Genomic DNA, 17,556 nt, shown 5'->3' with positions numbered 1-17,556 from the left:
GATGATGGAAAGGCATTTTCTGAATGAATGACGGCAGAAAGCCAAAACGTATACGAGAGCGAAGCGCTTGTAATCACAGAAACATAGCTTTGGCATTGACCGTTGCGAGAAAATTACAAAAGCTGCCTTTTTGAAAAGGTGTTGCCGAAAACTTGGCACGCACGCTGCGCGATGACAGCAGATGTTCGCGTGACGGCAAGCTTGACTGCTGTATTGATGATGGAAAGGCAATTTCCGAACGAATGCTGGCAGCAAGCCAAAATTCATTCGATAGCGAAGGACTGATATAATAACAGAAACATAGCGGTGGCATTGGGAATTTCGAGAAGAAAAAATAATAACTGCGTTTTTGATAAGGTGCTGCTGAAAACTTGGCCGTTTTTGGTGTAAGGATGGCAGTGCCGAACCTTACGTTGAAAACATGGGCAGCTTTTTTTCTCTGCGACAGGGTCAAACCGTCAAACCGTACGTGTTCATTTTCGCTGCGCTGAGCCCGCGGACAGAACCGTCCGTGGCATGGCTTAAATTGTACGCGGCAGACTACGGGTCTAGCGCTTCGCCGATCCTCCTTAGTTGTAATCAGCTGCCTTGAGACAGATCCAAGCACGGTATTATTACACAACATAATTCAAATTCCGGGCGCGCATGCCATTTCACTCTATGCCATTTCACTCATAGCTACGTTGGCTTTCGTCGGGGAGAACGGGGATGTGCGATATCTCTTTTAGGTTGAGATAGCTGGCTACACGGCTCAAGGTGAGCCTCGTTTTGGAGACTGGTGCGTGCCCAAGAAGCGGTATGACTGCCGGAATGGGTTATATACGAGAAGCAGTAAACATAAATCACAATATTTGTGCATTCATGGGCGATTCAGATTTACAAACCAAATAAATGGCACTTGTTCGGGTATAAATTCCGATTGTGGCGGTGGTGCAGTAGAATGTCCCAGAAAAAGACAGCTGCACCAAAAGACATGGATATTACGCCTTTCTCTATCCGGTTTTTGCCATTCGACTATCCTGGTGAGCCACCTTATGACATGTTCGTGTTGATTGGTTTGTACAGTCTGTGGCGACGCCGCTTATGTGATAGGCATGCTGAGCCACCAAGATCAACTAAGTCTTATTTCCGAGAAACTGTGGCATTTGTACATAGTGTGTATAGTTCGCTTGACCAACCACCTGACTGGTTCCCTCTTTTGAACGCTTGTGTGTGTTTGTCTGAATTTTGATGTATATTTGCTTCTCATAACTTCAGGGTATTCTTTTGTTTGCTTGTATTCGTCGTACTGCAACGTCTGAGCGTATTTTCCCATGTAATAAAGAAAAAAAAGTGGCGGTGGAGCAGTGGTAACGCGCTCGTTTTTTGTTGCAAAGGTTGGTGGTTCGATCCTCCGGTGGTCTGTTTTTTTTTTTGCTGACAGCACGATATGATTTTTTTAAACGAAAAATGTGCCTGTTCTTGGTAGTTTTTAACCAAAAGTGATTTCCCCCAAAGTGATGTCGGAGGTTTATTCCACAACTCAATCGCTCATATAGAGGATAGCCCAACAAACTCAACTTTTTGCTGGGTATGGCAACCTGATCTTTCTATTTACATTGCTTTATGTGTCTATGTTCAAGCCAGAATTTGTTTCGACGCATTTTGTTCACTTCGCGCCGTGTATGAACTGCGTTACGAAAACACCAAGGCACAGCCGAAACCGAAACCCCGGCCTCAGTACTCCACTGCTCCATCCAGCAACATCGCCACGCCATCACGCCGCCGCATTCCTTTCTTCCTGGCCGCGGAGACGGTGGAGTCAGGCCTCTCAAGCTTGGACGTTCCCTGGTTTCCCTATAGGCGGCGTAAAAATCGACGCCCCACGTGACCAACTTACAGGGCACTTTTCGACCATTAAGTCCACCAGACGGCGCAAGCGAAAGGTTACTTTTGGTATAGAATACAAAACATTCATTCCGTGACTCAAAGAGCCAACACAGTTCGCTTACAATGTGTTGTTTAAAAATATTATTAACAAGTTCCGCATCAAACATCTGTTGAGCAAAAATGTACGCAATTTTTTACGAACAGCCGACTGGTGCACCACCTCGTTTCTGAATTCGCAACAACAAAACCGCCAATTCAAATTGAAACCGCTGCAACGGCCCACCGTTTCTATGTGCGCGGAACACTGTTTTCGTGACTGTTGTGTGCTTTTGCGTCCATCAGTTGTTGAGAGGACTGGCAAAACACGGGAATTGAGTGCTTGTGGAGTGACAAATGTGGGAAATTCCGCATCGGAAGACAGCTGTCGAGGCCAGAATATTTGATTCTTCTAACAGAAGGTGAGTGTTATGCACTCCGCTAGAAAGACGGTGCAAACGAAACCGTTGTCGCAGTCAATACCTCATTTGTGCCCTTCGTTCGAAATCTTAGCGCAAGTGAACGAGTTATTATGGCAAAAAAAAATGTTGTCACGAAAGCGACGTACAATTGCAGCGATCGAAATGAAATGTCCTGGCCTCTGTCAACTTGCGGATGTCAATAAACGATTTGTTCTCACTTGCTGCTCACTGTGGTCTGTGCCAGTCGAGGCCACCTGGTCACCTGGCGTAACATCACTTCACTAGCGCGGCGCAAGTAAACACGCGGCCAGCGTGCCAGCCAGGAACCAGCAGGAGCAGCCACGGCCGGACTCGACGCTCCTTTCGCGCGCGGGAGGAGGAGAGTCGAGTCCGGCCGTGGAGCAGCGAGCCGACGGCCGCCGTGCGAGGGCAGCCATGTTATTAAGGAGCTCAAGCGGCCTGTGCAAAAAGCATCCGCCATGTTTACAAAGCCGTGTTTACAGCGCCATCAAGCGGCCATACTCGGTAGTTCACGACGCCGCCACTACGTTTTTTCTGGCACTACAGGCAAAGCTAGACCTTTGCTTCTCTAAAATCCTCCCTGTTCTGTGGTGGAGTTGTACGCGCTTGTCGAGTGGCATTGTTGCGGTTGTTTTGAAGACATCGGATTATTGTTTCGACAAAGATATGTCGCCTGTGATTTAAGGTAAGTGACTACAGTCAACTTTTTGCACTTTACTTGTGGATTTAACACGGCAGGGCTGTTCCGTTCCGTGTTTGACGTTGGCGTCGTCGGTTAGCCCTAATGTTTTTTGACAGCGACTGATTTTGAGGGTTACGTAGATCTGCCTTTCGACCGCGGATATTGCGTGCGGGACTAGAATCAGTAGGGCTGTTCGATTTACAGTCCCGGACTCACCGCCGATTCCCTGAAAGCAGTCAGGCATTCGATTTTCTTGTGTATCCTTATGGCTTCGGGGAATCCTCGGACTCCGGCGGAATATCCGCGGTGAATTCGAGTCTGTAAATCGAAGAGCCCTATTGTTTGTGCCGTTTGTAGGCTTTTTGTTGAGCGAAGTAGGATCATACTGCTACGTTGGCTAAACGGTTTGTTGCTCGCAACAACCGATCCAGGTTGAGTTCGCAAGTTTTTTTTTGTGGGTAGTTCTTTTTACGGAATTGCAAATTGTTCTTCGCATCATTTTTCGTACCTGGTCTGGAGTGGTATGCTTTAGGTAACTTTTAGCCAAAGCACATAGCAGTCTACACTACACTGCAGGGATTGTCATTTTTCAAAGCGGTCACTCAGTAAAGTGCACTGGTACAAACAAGGCTCTCTGCGTTCAGATTGAGGGTACGATGGCTGAAATTGGCGTCACACTCGCAAGCCCCGCATGTGCAGTGAATGTTTGAGTGTTCCAATCGTTCGATAATCGCATATATGTTTGGGCATGTGTATCAGTAGCACCAAAAACGTTCATTCAACCCGAATTTGCTACCACGTCGAAACTACATGCGTATCGTGCGTCTGGTGCAGAGGCATAAGCAATTCTGGCCGCGCATGAGGAGCGTTTAAGCACTGCAACATTCACTGCCGTCTCCGAATAATTCGCGGCCACACGTGCTGCTCAGTTAAATTTTGTATTGGGGTCATTCTGTGGATGAGTGCACCCCGCACAAGAGCAAATGCTTCAAAAAAAAAAAGTGGGGCTCCTCTGGACTGGTTAAGGCCGAAGGTCTCTTTCTAGTAGCTTGAGTACATAATTGCACAGCAAAGAATACACTCTGTTAAAAACACGACTTGATGTAAATAAATATAGTTTTAGAAAATATGCCGCTAGAGAATAGATGGGAGAACAGCCTTTTCTAGATGGTTAGATCACACTGAAAGTTTTTTCTTATTTTTCAGAGGAGGATAACCTCTTTCTCATCGCAATAATTTTTTAAGCACTGGCTATTGTCATTATTGGCAGTAATGCATTATTGTCATGTTTCAAATTTTGCGGCCTATACCAATGTGTGTCATTTTTGAAAATCGTTTTAATGGTTTTGATGTCAATGTGAGCACAACCTTAAATCTGGTTCCCTATGCTTCCCTAAGACATCGCGGCCATTATTAAGGACTAATTAGATTCATGTTTTGAAGGAAAAAAATTGTTGCCATTATATTGACGGTACCAGCTGAAAACATGCACCGACACATCATGTGGGCTTCAAGCACTGCGTGGGAAAAGAACCTGGTTTAAGCTGCAATCACCTAGAACAGACTTCAGAAACAAAAAAAATTGCTTCACTTGTATTGTTGTTCAGCAGTTCATCACAGCCTTTCCAGCCTCCTTTGGCAGAATTGTTAGGCTGTGTCTAGCGTTCCGTCTAGACGGAACGGCAACTGTCACTAAAGGTCCGTCTGGAGGAAACACAACTCGCGTTGAGAGCAGTCTATCTTGATTTTTACCCATCCGGCCAAACCGCTACCGCTCACTGACTAGCCAGAATCACTGATAATTATTAATCATTATTAATAATTACAGATGATCGGACTAACTCTAGCTCAATCTGGACAGATCTCCAAGCCGCCACCCTACGCCCGCTTCACAATATTTCAGCGAGAGCAGTCGGTCTTGATTTTTACCTAACCGGCCAAACCGCTTCCGCTCACTGACTAGCCAGAGTCACTGTTAATTATTAATCACTGGTAATAATTAGAGGAGATCGGGTGTAACTGGCGATGGCTACGTCGGCCTTGGCTCCAGCGAGCGGGAGCGGCTCGGCCGCTTGAGTAAAAAACCGAGACCGACTGCTCCCATCGCGTGAATTGTAAAGCGGGCGGGAAGTTTTGCTATTACAAAACGCTAACCACGGCCACACACACACACACACACAAAAAATGGTGCGAGAATCGAACCAGGGCCTACAACGTTCGTAGTCAGCCGCGGAACCACTACACCAAATCCCAGACTGAGAAATGGCGGCTAATTGGCTGGTTTTGATTTGGCGTTCAGTCTGGACGGAACTTTAGCAGTTTTTAGCATTCCGGCTGGGCGGAACGCTAGGCACTTCCTAATTGTTAAGGCAACGTTATCATTTAGGTCTGCGCTTTGTCACAGAATCGTGGAGGCAATTTGCCGTATAGCAATGAGAGAGCTCATCTCGGCACCTTTTTACGCATACATGAACTGGTCATAATGAACGGCATCTACTTCCAAAGAGAGAATTGAGTTAGAAGCTTGATCGTTGACATTGTCACTATGCTGTGATAGTCACTTCGGCCATCCTTACATCCAAGTAATGTGGTATTTTAACGTTCTCATATTTTCGCTTGGAGTGTGAAGAACACCTTGCTCGACACCTTAATATAGCATTTAGAACTTTGAAGGATTAAGGCTAATGCAACTTGCTTGTTGTTTGCCACTCACTTCTATCTTGCAGGCTACTGACTGTTACACCTTGCAGTGGAGATCAGCTGGCATGCCCTACTTGGTGGATGGACCAATCTGGATGGACCTCTCATCAGATGTCACTGGCTGTTTTTCAGGTTGGTTACAATAGGTGAACATCTAGTTCTATACAATTGTAGTGCAATGTACGCGTGCACTGTGAAATTCAGTTACCAGAACTTGCCTAATTTGACCGAGAGTGCAGTGCTTTGGTCTTCCATGTCGCCATCTTCATTTCAGCAATTCATTGCTCTCCGAGTTTGGAATCAGTGAATTTGGATGTATTGTATTTAACGTCTTTATGTGTTGTTTAACATGAACCTTTGCTGCCATTGTACATTGGACTGCTGAAACACAAGCACGAAGGTGGGAGTTCTTAGTAAAAAAGAGAACTAGGATGCACATGATGCAACATTTAGAAGTGACACAGCTGCTTGATATCCCCCTTTTGGTGCAGCCCGCCGAATGCTCCTCTCCGCCTGTGAGAACGATAGCTCTCTTTTCCTCCGCCGCGTCACCTGTGGTGCACGCTATCGGTGATGCGGTGGCGTCAATTCGGAAAGAGGCCACACAATCAGCCATCCACGCTACAGTTCTTGGTTCGGCTGTTGTGTTATTGCGCTTTGTCGTGCTTCACTTGAGACATCTTGCTGAACAGGCTGCAATCGCATATTTAAGTGGAGTAGATGCATGGTCCTTAACATGGTATTGCACTATTCAGCTTGTATTACTGGAATTTTCGATTCTGTAGCGTGTTCGTGACCTTTGGGCTTTTTCTGAAGGAACTTCGGGCTGCTGATGACGACAGGCGAAAATATCAAGGTGGCGTGGGACAGCTTAATTTTTTCCAGGTTCGGCTCAATATGCGATCAGCTTAGGAGCCAAACTGGGTTCACAAGTGACAACTTTTATTGGATCTTAAAGAGGGCCTTGAGAACAAAACAGTCCCTAACTTTCTGCATTCCATCAAACATCCCCCCTCCCTCTCTAGAAAATTTGTTGTAAGGTTCTTAATGAGGTGGTTTGGTCAAATAAAAGGAACGATGGGTCATTTTGCCGCGCTGGATGTAGCAAAACATGCTTATGTTGTAGTGTGTTGTCAACCGACATGCCTAGAAACATGGCGCTGTTTGTCTGGTGGCTGTCTGTGACAATGCGGATAATGAAGAACCCCACCTCTTACACAGTTGAGCACACTAAAATTCAGGTTACGGAGCCGGTCATGCTTCCTGTTCCCGGTAAAAAAATACCCTAAGGGGATAACGTCAGCCGTGGAAAGCCCCCGCAGGAAAAACCAAAGGAGCCTGCAGGCTATTTCAGTGGCACCGCTGGTTCAAGGTTCACAGCTTATATCAAGGCCGAAAATATGTCGACTTGGCAGCCCCCCGCACGGGGCACCTTGAGTATTCATGGTGACGGTGAGCAGCGACACCGCGGACCCCGAGCTCCCAACATAAGCCGTGTCCAACCGTGGCGACGTGTTTAAAGGTGAAGGGTAGAAGCCGTAAACGGTGGCCGTCGGAGCCTTGGTCAAGCTTCAGCCGATGGGCTCCCTGCCTGTCTACAAGGCAGGGAGCTCCGGGACCTCTTTGACTACCAGGGTAAGGTCAAAGGAGAAAGTACCCCCGTCTCCCTGCTTCTATACTATGCTTTATGGTATTGTCTAAAACCCCCTCCAACCGTGATCGGCCCCCTAAAAGGGGCCGCACCGAAGTATCGTTTCCCCCATTGCCATCTTTGACATTTCCTGAACCAGATAATTTTTCTCGATTTCTTGTGATGGAATCGCTCAATCCAACCCACCCTCTTGTATCTCAGTCAGTCTTCTTGATCGCCAAGTATCTTGAAGCCATAGTAGGAAAATCGTATAAATGCAAAAAACAAAGGTCTGGTGAACTCTTAATTGAAATAAATGACAAGCAGCAGTCTACAAAGCTTCTAGCTCAGACTAGACTGGCTGATCTTGACATCCGGGTCACACCCCATCGGAGCCTCAACAGCTCGCAGGGTGTGATATCCGAGACAGACCTCCTGAACGAAACGGATGCGGATCTCCTTGCCGGCTTAAAGGATCAGGGCGTCACTGCCGTGAGAAGCATCACTATCCGTAGAGACGACAAGGAGATTCCCACCAAGCACATCATCTTGACCTTTGACCGCGCAGTTCTCCCACAACATATATATGCAGGTTTTATCCGGTGCTCAATACGTCCGTACATCCCGAACCCGCGGCGCTGTTTTAAGTGCCAGCGGTTCGGGCACGGTACGAACTCTTGCCGTGGCCGAACGACGTGTGCGAAATGCGCGGCACACGATCATCCTAGTGACAACTGCCAATCCGATACCCTCACTTGTGTAAACTGCGGGGGACCGCATGCAGCGTACTCCCGCAAGTGCGAAAAGTTCCAACTCGAAAAAAAGATAATCAACATCAAGGTAACCGAGAACATCACCTTCCCGGAGGCGAGAAAGAGGTTCGCCTCTTTCCCTCTGGGGAGGTACGCTGACGCGGCTCGCCGGGGGGCGGAGCAGCGTCTGGTGTCCACAGGGACCCAGTTCAGCGAGTCTGACCTGGTCCCGCCCCCCGCTGGGTTGCCTCACGCAGCCCAACCCCGCACCACGCCGCTTGCTGAGGCAGCAGCGGTTGTGGCGCAAACCACTCCTGTCGGGACCGGTGCCGCTCCCGCTTCTGTCTCCCCGTCCTCCAGTGCGTTGGAGGGTACCGAGGTGATGGACACCACGGGCCCTGCACCGGCTCCCACCGCCACCGCACCGCCTGTGCCACATCTGGCGCCCCCGACGGTGGCGGCTCAAACGAAGGGCTCCCGAAGGGGGGCCAAGTCCGGGGGGCCCGGTCCGTCGGGCACCCCTCGGACATCCGACGACGAGATGGATGTTGGGCCGTTCCTGCTTGCAACGCAGCGCAAGGAGCGGCCACCGACTTCCAAGCCTACACGAAGGCCCAAAAAGCCGAATCCAAGAGTAACAGCCCCGAAAGACGACACATGAACACACACGAATACACACATTCCAGTCATTCTTAAATTTAAATAATGGGAACAGAAAATATCATCCAATGGAACTGCAGAGGCCTCCTTAAAAATCTTCACGATGTGTATGAGATTCTGCATGCCAGTCAGCCAAGTATTATGTGTCTCCAGGAAACCCACCTCAACTCTAAACAAACAAATTTCTTAAATAGGTACATGATATTCAGAAAGGACAGGGTTGGCTGCACCCACTCCTCAGGAGGTGTGGCCATTATCGCCCGGAAATCATTAGCATGCCGCCCTGTCACTTTAAACACTGTCCTCGAGGCTGTAGCGATCCGTACCATAATTTTTAATAGGTTAATAACGGTATGCTCCATTTACATCTCTCCTGATTTTGCACTTCTGAGCTCTGATTTCGAGGCACTGGTTGACCAGCTGCCCGAACCATACATACTAACAGGCGACCTTAATGCGCACAACTCTCTTTGGGGCTCCACCAGAACGGATGCCCGAGGTCGCCTGATAGAGAAGTTCCTTACATCCTCCGGAGCATGCCTTTTCAACAAAAAACAGCCTACATACCATAACCTAGGACACAATACATACTCGCATCTTGACTTGGCTATTGGTTCCGCAGTTCTCTTTCCATGTCTTGAGTGGGGTGTGGGCACAGACCCATATGGTAGTGACCATTTCCCCACTTCATTAGCGTATATAGGTACAGGCCCGAGCAGTCCATCTTCACATAAAAGGTTTAATGAATCACAAGCAAACTGGAGCACATTCACACAAACATCTCAACTACACCACACATCCATAAAACACCTACACGTGGAGGAAGCCGCCCAACTCGTCACGGCGCACATCCTCGATGCCGCCGAAAACTCCATTCCCCAGGCCTCCAGTGGGTCCCGCAGCCCAAGGAGGCCCTGGTGGAACGAGGACTGCAGGCGGGCGCGAGAGGCCCAGAACAAGGCGTGGGGTGTCCTTCGCCGGTACCCCACGTCAGACAACCTCATTTCTTTTAAACGGGCAAAGGCTTTTGGGAAGCGAGTGCGTCGTGAGGCGAAAAGGGAGAGTGTGCGCACCTTCCTCACTTCCATCAATTCATACACTGATACACACAAAGTCTGGACACGAATACGAAAACTAAAAGGACAACAGACACACAGCCTGCCCCTGGTTAGTACAACAGGGGACACACTGGAAGACCAGGCTAGCACACTTGCACAACACTTCGAACACGTGTCCAGTTCAGCACACTACACAAACACTTTCATAAAACACAAAACATCTGTAGAAAAGAAGTCCCTGCGTGATAACAACAAGTCGCACACTTCTTACAATTCTTGTTTTTCAATTCATGAGCTGAAGGTTGCTCTGAGCACATGTAAGACGTCAGCTCCAGGTGCAGACAAAATCACATACACCATGATACAACACCTACACCCAGACACTCTTGAAACACTGTTACACCTATACAATAAAATATGGCTTTCGGGGCACATTCCTCGCTCTTGGAGGGAGGCCATAGTAGTGGCTGTCCTAAAGGAAGGGAAGGACCCTTCCTCTCCTGCCAGTTATCGCCCCATTGCCCTGACAAGCTGCCTGAGTAAGCTCTTCGAGAAGATGATAAACAGGAGACTTGTGTACTTCTTAGAGTACAATGGTCTTCTTGAGAGCTGCCAGGCGGGCTTCAGGGCGGGGCGATCTACCAACGATCAACTCGTTGCGTTAGAGTCTTATATCAAAGATGCTTTCCTCCACAAGCAGTACTGCATGACGGTCTTCTTTGATCTTGAAAAGGCGTAGGACACTGCTTGGCGGTACGGCATCCTTAGCGACTTGAAGTCCTTTGGCATGTCGGGTAACATGATGAACACGCTTGCCAGTTACCTGTCTGAAAGAACGTTTCGCGTGCGAGTTGGAACTGCACTTTCTAGGGTTCATGTGCAGGAAAACGGCGTGCCGCAAGGTGGAGTTTTAAGTTGCACCCTTTTTATTGTAAAAATGAATTCTCTTCGTAAGGCGCTACCACCATCGATTTCCTCCTCCATTTATGTAGACGACGTTCAATTATCCTTTAAGTCTTGTAACCTGTCTGTCTGCGAGCGCCAAGTCCAGCTTGGTGTTACCAAGCTAGCTGGTTGGGCAGACAGCAACGGTTTTAAATGTAATCCGGGGAAGTGCACTTGTGTCTTGTTTTCGAAGAGGCGTGGCATCCGGCCGGATCCAGACATTCATCTCAATGGTGTCTCGATTCCTGTCAAGAAAGAACACAAGTTTTTAGGTATAATCTTTGACGAAAAGCTCACATTCAACCCCCACATAAAACAACTAAAACATAAATGCTTAAAAACAATGAATATCCTGAAGGTTCTGTCGCACATCTCTTTTGGTGCTGACAAACAACTTCTTTTACGTGTTTTTACCAGCTTGATAGGCTCACGACTGGAATATGGTAGCGTTGTTTATGGGTCAGCAAGTAAAACATCCCTCAAAATGCTGGACCCAGTGCTCCATCTCGGGCTCCGTCTGGCGTGTGGCGCCTTCCGCACTAGCCCGGTCGAAAGCCTATATGTGGAGTGCAACAAATGGAACCTACAACGTCAGCGAGCATACACAGATCTCCTTTATGCTTTTAAAATTTCATCCATGCCTCACCATCCTTTTAAATCAGTTTTTCATGATACGTCCATGACTGAACTCCTTTTAAATGGACCATCGTTCTCTGCGCCCTTCTCTTACAGAGTTAGAGAGGAAGCGTCAGAGATTGCTGTGTCCTTTTTAGATACAATCCAAAGTTCTCTAACGGATTTTATAGCACCATGGCATCTCCGCCCTGTATCATGCGACACATCTTTTACACATCTAGATAAAAAGCGAGCTCCCACATGTGCAATTCTGCAGCATTTCGTGTATCTGCAGCAGAAGTATGAGTGCCCTGAATTTTATACGGACGCTTCTAGATCTGCCATCTCTGTGTCCTGCGCGGCGCATGGGCCCGGCCTTAGTGTCACTCGAACTCTGAATAGTCATACTAGTATCTTTACGGCAGAGGCTTACGGTGTACTTCTTGTTGTCAATCATATACTTCAAAACCACATCCCACAATCCATTATCTATACAGATTCCCTCAGTGTTGTGCGGGCACTGTCGTCAACAGTGCCTTCGAAAAACCACGTTGTCAATCTGATTGTCAAGGGTATTATGTCTGTGAATGTACGCAAATTTGAACTGGTTCTTTGCTGGGTCCCTGGCCACTGTGGTATTGCCGGGAACGAAGCAGCGGACCGAATGGCTGCTGCTGCTACACTCTCAAATACAGTAGACATAACCACATTACCCTACACCGACGTGAAACCACACATCAGACAACAACTTCGCAAAACATGGCAAACACACTGGAGTGAACAAACAGACAACAAGTTACACGTAATAACACCTCAATTGGGACCATACACCACCGACACACGCAATAGATACTCTGAAGTCGCCTTGGCCAGATTACGGATAGGACACACCCATGCAACGCACTCGTATCTGCTGACGGGATCTTCTAGACCCCAGTGCAGCAGGTGCGGAGAGGCCCTATCCGTGATCCACATCCTCATACAATGTAAGGCACTTCACACAACACGACACAAACACTTCAGAGAACTCTACAGACAACATATCCCACCACATCCATCGCTGTTTCTAGGTGACGATGCCAGTGTTTCTATGAAACGTGTGTTTGATTATTTGTCAGATGTTAAGTTTTTAAACCTTATCTCATATCACGCATAATCAAATCTGGCCCTATACACCAGCCATCACCATTACCTTTAATTGATTTTACTATGTTCGATTTACAAGTTTTTATACCTACCTTTTTGTGGTAATCACTTCGCTTCATCATATAACTTCTTTTCTAGCGCTCTTTGCCCTCGTTGGCCTTGCGCCATGAAACACCAATCATCATCATCATCATCGACTTGGCAGCCATAAATTACTTTTTCCTGTATTGACATTTCGTCAGTAACAGGCTGCAGTATGGTTCTTTTATGTCCTGAAGCTTTGTCGCTCCACTTGAAGCCGTTCCTTTATTAGGTTTATTACTCAAGTGTCTTGCAGAAGGTCCGACAAGATTTTTAGTGTGCTTTCACACGGCAGCTTCAGCAGTATTTTGCCCCTCACATGCTCGTATCCTTTACAAGAAGTCGCCTTCCACAACACTTTGCCGCAACGTGGGTTCCTGTCTAGTCAGCGCGCCTTATCACTATTGATAATCTGTTCCATGGCAAATTTGGCACACCCGTTCTCCTTCTTGTGCGGCTTCCGAAAGGGTCTTTAGTGCTTGCACAGCTCGGTTGTCCTCATAGTATTGAACTGTCTCTAAATTCATCACAAGTTTGCTGAAGTTTTTGCAAGCGTTCGTTTAGTCTGCACTTTCATCTCAAGACTGTGTGCGCTTCTTTTCGTCGCTTCAATGCATCAACCAGGTTAATGTCATCTGGCCTTCTTCACTTTTCAATTTAACGTGTTCCTAACCTTCAACACACTCGCCTGAAGCTACATTTTTTTGCGCCTGGTATTCGCTGGCTGCGCTTTGAGCATAGAATTCTTCTAGACGAGGGTGTTTTGCTTCTTTCCCACCTGCTGCTAACGCATGTTCTCTTGAAATTCTCGGTTGCATGCATGCACGCTTGCATCTTACGAAAATCCTTTCCCGGGAAAGGCATTGCCACCATGCGATGGCTTTTAGAGCAGTGCCGGTCAAGCGCACCCTTCCATGACCTGAAGGGAGTCCTAGCAGGATGGTTTCCACTTAATTTGTTGAAAATGTTCTTTTTCTGCAGGCTTTCTATTTTAATGGCAAAGAGGAAGGGCAGAAGCAAGGGACCACATCGGAGTGACCATCTCAGAATGTTTAAGGAGGTATGTGAAATGTGAATTTACATTTGTTTTGAGTTGATCTGGATTGTATAAGCTTTAGTGTGTAACTCAGTTTTTTTTTCTTTTCAGCTGCCCACCTGTTCGAAGATAGTCACCATATTTGATATTTAATGATAATATATTCAACGTTAAAACCAAGTTTGTTTTGTGTAATATTTTTAAGCACCCCAGCACACACCTCTAAGCTCTCATAAAATGGTTGATAAGTTTTCAGAGCATTGTAGCAGGATAGCAGAAAAATGATCACGGCATCAATGGACAGAGCAAAACGCATAGGCAAGCTTACTTATTTGCTGCAAATCTTATTTCATAAATTTATTCGCAAGAAATGAAACCAGTTTTTAATTAGCATTGCATAGCACCTTTCCTTTTCATGTCGTCATCATTTTTGTGCAATTTCGCATATCTGCCGTCATACCGTCACTCAACCGGCCAGCATCGACGCTACCATTGCCGTCAGCTACCGACGCATGCCGTCAGCTACCGCCGTACCGACGTCTACCAGCATGCCGTCATCCATCACCCTGCCAGCATGCAGTCATCTGCCGCCATGCCATCAGTAATTCCATTACCATAATCCACCATGTTGATGTTTGATGGATTCCATCACCTCCACATTTTCAATAGGGAGCCATGTGGAACTGCGGAGAGTAGCCCTGCGTAGACAGGTTTGACATCAGTTTGACCTTCGCACTCCGGCATCTTCTGCTCCTCGCGCCCAGTGTCCTTCAGTCATACACCAACGAGCGCTTACGTATCCTCTTGTTTATTTATTTATTTCCCCTGTACTTGAAATGTCATCTCCTGTCTAAATTTTGCGGTTCTTGAGAAGAGGAGTGGCTTCCAATTAGCCAGAACAAAAAGCCGAAGCAAGATCTCCGCAGTGCATAACTGTACTGAAACACAGTGACACTCGTTAATGCCTCGTTAATGCCCCGTGCTGCATTTTTCTCGGCGTCACAGCATTGTGCGAATTATTTTGTGTGCAAATTTTGTCATGACCGGTTTTTCTGTTCTATCCTATCTTTGTTTCTTTTGATTATGTTCCGCCCTAGTGTTTTAACTTTACGCATTTTTTCAATAAACTCAGTTGAAGTTAGCGCTTGTGCCCGTCGCCTCCCTGTGTCCTCTGTCGTTTTGTTGGCACTACACGAAGCCATGGATTACCGCTACCAACTAGCCCAAACCCAAACTCTAATAACAGAATTTCTGCAAACTTAGATTTCAGTCAACCTAAAGAAAAAGCTGGGTTCCGTAAAGGCTATTCAACAAGGGACCATATATTCACACGATCAATCAGGTGATAGAGAAGTGCGCTGAGTATATTGTCCCAGCTATCATGCACCAAGATTTAAAAAAACAGCAATGGCGTTACTCGAAGAAAACCTAGTGCGCCATGTTTGCAGTACTGTGGAGAAGCGGACAGTAATTTTTTCGCTAATGATATTTAACTAATTAATTATAATTAATGATCTAACTCGAGAATTACAGTCCTAATTAATGAAGTGTTCATGAGGCACTTGTAGGTACCCACCAGGGGCATCTAACTGCGGTATTTTCAGCATCGAACTAATTGCGTACTCAGTTATTCTGACTGATAAAGAAAACCCGCGAAATATGAAAAAAAATCGCGCCAATCCACCCCGTGAATGTGGTTGGAAAGCAAAGCTGTAAACGGCACCCATAACGATTACTCATGCGACGTCACTTAAAATCCCTCACATCGCTCTACAAATAGTAAAACCAGAGAGAAGTGAAAGGCACTTAACCACACCATTTATTACTTCAAAGAGATATTCTTGGTAAGGTTAAATCAATGCATGATGCATGAACGGTGTTTGGTTGAGTTGTATTGGTGTAGCAAGAGTGGAAACTTTTTTTTATAAAATCAAAGTAAGCTCCAACCTGGTGTTAGATGATCTGACTTCTCCGTCTCTGCGCCGCGGACGGAGGCGACGAGACTTGCGGCTGAGAAGGAGGAGGAAGAAATACTTCTGTTCAGATTTCTGAACGGCACAGAGTGCAGCCCTGGGGAGTGATTCCTTCTTCTGTGGGGCCCATATGCAGTCCGCGCGGCCTGTGTTCTGTCCACCCGCTGAAGCTGGGTAGGTAGAGAGGGCCTGGACAGCAGCATCCCCCATTGCTCTTGTTGGGTAGTTGATGGAAAGAGAGGAGGGTGCTCAGGGCTAAAGTCGCACACCCCGATTACGGGGCGGAGTATTCCTACTGCTGAGAAAAATTTACATTCAGCGTCGTAGCGATTCGTATGCATTACGTGAAGACGCGTAGGCTGTGGGAAGGAGCCCGGATTGTATGAGCCGTAGGGTAGTTTGTTGTTCTCTGGAAAGGTCAGGGTAAGGCGAAGGTACGGTCTGTCTCAGAAGGCGATAATGCTGGATTATCTCCCTGGACGTGACAAGCGGGTGACTGTCCTCGTGCAGCTCCATAGCACAGGAGGTAAAAGGGCAGGCTTGTTTGGTGGGCGTATTCCAGATGAGCTGAGGCGGTGTCCAGATGAGCTGAATGGAACCGTTTGGGGAGTGGTTTTTTAGCACGCACAGTGCAGGTCAGGACACCCAACCCGACTGGTAATTCCAGTAGGCTTGCTGGGAATCGGTGACTACCCTCCGAACTCCTGGTTGAGTGAGAGCCCAGGTGATGGCTGCCTCTTCTGCTGCCGTCATTTGTTGGGTCCTAAGCGAGGTACACGCAAGGAGGTTGGTACTGGAGGTAGCCACGATGATTGCGTGTTGCTGCCCTCGATGTTAGGAGAAGTATGTGTTGATAACTGCATGAGCCACACCGAGGGTGGTGTTTAGCGCTTGAGCCCGTGCTTTTCGTTGAACCTCGTCATGTGAGGGGTTCCTATTTCTAAGCAAAGGGAGCATCTTTAGTTTTATTCGCCAAGAGTCTGGGAGTACGTCAAGCGGAGTGACATTCTGGGCTGCCCAGCCAATCTGGTAAAGCATGTGGTTACCCACTGTAGTTCTGAGTCGGACCTTCTGGTTAGAAAGATGGCCTTCTATCAGCTCTTCCACCGTGTTGTGAAGCCCGTGCTAAGCAGCCTCAGTGTGGACGCACTCATGAGAAGACCAATGGCCTGCTCAACCGCCTTTCTAATCATTATATAAAGCATCTCTATTTCTTCCTCGTCGAGAAGAAGATGGGGGTTTGTCGTAAGTAACTTTCGAGAGGACAAAAGCTTCAATAATCGAGAGGTACTGGATTCTTTTAGGCCTCGCTTCTTGGTGGAAACTCGCCTGATCATGTGTATGATTAGATTAATGCTGTTTTTGAGGCGCTGCAAGGAGACGTCACTCTTGGTATTGGCCTGGAAATGTAGGCCCAGGATCTTGATGCTGGGGTTTGGAGTGATGGCCTGGTCATCAAAGAGTATTTTAATGTATTCCTTGATTTGGCGTGAGGGCGGACGACAAGGAGCTGTGATTTTTTACGTGAACACTGGAGGCCACAGGCTTTAGCACATTGGCGTACTAAAAGTGAGATTCCATGGATTGGTGTGAGCTTCCTTTAATTTTTGTAACTCTTAGCACATGAGGAAGGTGCGCACAGGGCCGCTAGACGGGCGTGAGTGGTCGTGTGACGCTTTCACATGGCATTCAGCGTGAAGGCAGGGGGTAAACCGTAGATGTGCTTGGTGAGTACACCATTTGTCTTCCCGTGTTCGCGTGGGCTCGTAGCTGAATCGGTAAGACAGCGGGCTCTCGCTTTGTTAGTCTATTAGTTTCAGGTTCGATTCCCGGCGGTGCCACTAAATTCTTTTATTTGTTCGCTGGAGTTTTCTGGTGACACCAACGGTCGCGAAAGAACCCTTGAGGGGTAGAGGTAGAAAGCTTTGCT

The 17,556-nt window shown here is 47.4% G+C and overlaps 1 long non-coding RNA gene across 1 annotated transcript; it reads left to right on the top strand.

Annotated features, from left to right (window-relative positions):
- The first annotated feature begins 13,538 nt into the window (after positions 1-13,538).
- Positions 13,539-13,833, top strand: LOC144169089 (uncharacterized). Its single transcript, XR_013322360.1, has 2 exons — positions 13,539-13,677; positions 13,765-13,833. It is a non-coding gene; the product is annotated as an uncharacterized LOC144169089 (long non-coding RNA).
- Positions 13,834-17,556: the final 3,723 nt, after the last annotated feature.

This window comes from Haemaphysalis longicornis, unplaced genomic scaffold, assembly GCF_048455015.1.
Source record: "Haemaphysalis longicornis isolate Haplotype H1 unplaced genomic scaffold, Haemaphysalis longicornis Haplotype H1 scaffold_1, whole genome shotgun sequence".
In the NCBI taxonomy this organism is placed as follows: domain Eukaryota; kingdom Metazoa; phylum Arthropoda; class Arachnida; order Ixodida; family Ixodidae; genus Haemaphysalis; species Haemaphysalis longicornis.
The sequence above is the reverse complement of the archived record's forward strand: the minus strand, read 5'-3'. Positions and strand labels throughout refer to the sequence as shown.